Genomic DNA, 3,446 nt, shown 5'->3' on the forward strand with positions numbered 1-3,446 from the left:
ATCACCATGGTGACATTCGTCATAAGCAGTAGAACTGCTGTCCTGAAGTCTAGAGATATTTTTGCTGAAACTGGATACTCCTTCCGTACTCATCATTACAGAACTTCATTCTAATGAGGTGGAAGAGTGTGAACGGGCAGGTGGAACGAAGGAGGAGGGTGGGGGGGGGGTGATCTTGAACGTAGCTTTGCTCGAAGGAACATTTAAAAGGAATAGTCATCGAGGGAATTGCCCGTAATGCTCGGCGTGGGGGAAAAAAGGAAGCATTAGTCATTAGAGTCAGGGTTTTCAGACAGCACTTCACCACAAGATCTGTTTTTTTTTTTTTTCTTCTTTCTGTTTCTCGCTCTCTATCGATTAGTCATAATGTCTGTTAGTCATCATACAGCATCGGGGAAGCGCTGCTAATCAGTTACTGATAACTGAAAACCTTCTCAAACCTCTATCTACTGATACTTAAACCATATGAACTTCTAACGTCTCATACACACTGTGAACACTGGTTTTCAGACACTTTAAAAACTCCATTCCTCATTTGCTGTTATATTGAGCTCCATTCTCCTGAGATGTTGTTCCACTAGATTTTGTGGAGATTCCTTCAGCCACAAGGGTGTTGGTGAAGTCAGGTCCTGAGGAGGCCTCGGGTGCCGTCAGCGTTCACATTCATTGTTCAGGGTTTGAGCTCTATAGCAGGAGATCTTCCACACACTTCTGCTCCATTTAAAGCAGATCTTAATGGAGCTGACTTTCTGCACAGGGTTTGGGTCTCCAAGTGCAAGTGAAGGCAAAATTCCAAAGTACCAAGTTTTGAAATTCATCTTTTTGTGAATGTATTTATGTATAATTTATTTATTATAAAAAAAATTATACAAATAATTGATGGTGCAGAACTGGACCTTAAGGACCACCGAGGCACCTTCCCAAGCTACTAAAGGTACCAATGGTACTTCATAAGGTATAGGGGAAAAAACATTGGTACCCTTGTATTTGTGTGCACGTGCCAGTTCACGTTATTTTCTCATCTAAATTAATTATGCACAACTCATTACACCCCCCCCCCCCTTCATCCATCCCTCTGAGTAAAGCCTGCGACCACTAGGGCAGTAATGGAGCAATTTGGGACGCGACCCAAGTTCCCAAGCCAGTCGTTGTTTTTTTTTTTCCCTCTCGCTCGCGCCAGCCAGGGACGGTTTTCGTGGTGAGCGCGAGCGCATGCACATTAAAGCACCGACCGGGCTGTTGCATTCAAGTAACCACCTCCCTCAAGCCCCCCTCACCCCGACCCAACCTCATTGGGTTTCTTTCTTTTCTCTCTCTCTCTCTCTCTCTCTCTCTCTCTCTCTCTCTCTCTCTCTCTCTCTCTCTCTCTCTCCATCTTTCTTCCCGTCGCCTTTTTCCGTCTTCTTTTTCTCAGCGGGAATCACGGAGCAGCACAATGGGGAGATGGAAGGAGGGAGGGGGAACGAGGGCGCGCGAGGGGAGATCGGATTAAGTAGCAAATCAGCGCGCGCGCGCACACACACACACACACACACACACACACACACGGTGCATTTAGTTTGCATTTTGAATGGAAGTGTGTTCCAAGCTCCAGAATTGGTGCTAGAAATAAAACGTGGAGATGTGGATTGGTTGTGCTCGCGCGTGTGGATAATGATGATGATGAAGCATATCGTGGAAACTGAAAATTTGGACATAAATAATAGCCGTCAACTTTTTACTGTCCGGACAAAATCATTAATTTATGAATTTATGAGGTAACACAAAAAGACAAAAAATGAAGAAAGTGATAAAAGAAGACACCAGTAGAAGTGTGTGTTTGTGTTCTCTGATGTTCTCTTTGGTAAACCTGCATGTGTTAAATTATCCACCAGCCCGAGAGGCCCAGAGCTCCACATCTTCTGACTTTAAACTTTAAACCTGTATTTTCTCTCATGATTTAGTTTATCTTGTTGTAGTGTACACGCTCACGTACACACACGCTCACGTACACGCTTCATCTTTTCAGAATTCTTTTTTTTTTCCTACATGTAAATACCTTTTCTGGTGGAGCTGCACGTGCAATGCTTTCCCTTTAAAAACAACCAGAGGGGCACAACGTCTTGCCCTCAGCTCCCCTTCATTTGGCCTTCGAGTGCTAAAATTCATTATAAAATATGAGGTGTGTGTGTGTGTGTGTGTGTGTGTGTGTGTGTGTGTGAAGTACAAACTCAGCATTTTAAGAGGAACATAAAGAAGGCTGATGTACACCCCTCTACTGTACATTCCCTTATTCATTCCACTATGTTCTTCCCTCTTCACACTCCCCTTCTACACCACACTATACACTCCCCTTCTACACCACACTATACACTCACCTTATACATTACACTATACACTCCCCTTATACACCACACTATACACCCCCCTTATACACCACACTATACACTCACCTTATACACCACACTATACACTCCCTTTATACACCACACTATACACCCCCCTTATACACCACACTATACACTCCCCTTATACACCACACTATACACTCCCCTTATACACCACACTATACACTCCCCTTATACACCACACTATACACTCCCCTTATACACCACACTATACACTCCCCTTATACACCACACTATACACTCCCCTTATACACCACACTATACACTCCCCTTATACACCACACTATACACTCCCCTTATACACCACACTATACACTCCCCTTATACACCACACTATAAACTCCCCTTATACACCACACTATACACTCCCCTTATACACCACACTATACACTCCCCTTATGCACCACACTATACACTCACCTTATACACCACACTATACACTCCCCTTATACACCACACTATACACTTCCCTTATACACCACACTATACACTTCCCTTATACACCACACTATACACTTCCCTTATACACCACACTATACACTCCCCTTATACACCACACTATACACTCCCCTTATACACCACACTATACACTCCCCTTATACACCACACTATACACTCCCCTTATACACCACACTATAAACTCCCCTTATACACCACACTATACACTCACCTTATACACCACACTATACACTCCCCTTATACACCACACTATACACTCCCCTTATACACCACACTATACACTCCCCTTATACACCACACTATACACTCCCCTTATACACCACACTATACACTCCCCTTATACACCACACTATAAACTCCCCTTATACACCACACTATACACTCACCTTATACACCACACTATACACTCACCTTATACACCACACTATACACTCCCCTTATACATTACACTATACACTCCCCTTATACACCACACTATACACTCACCTTATACACCACACTATACACTCCCCTTATACATTACACTATACACTCCCCTTATACACCACACTATACACTCACCTTATACACCACACTATACACTCCCCTTATACATTACAC

Source organism: Silurus aristotelis (assembly GCF_946808225.1).
Source record: "Silurus aristotelis genome assembly, chromosome: 9".
In the NCBI taxonomy this organism is placed as follows: Eukaryota; Metazoa; Chordata; class Actinopteri; order Siluriformes; family Siluridae; genus Silurus; species Silurus aristotelis.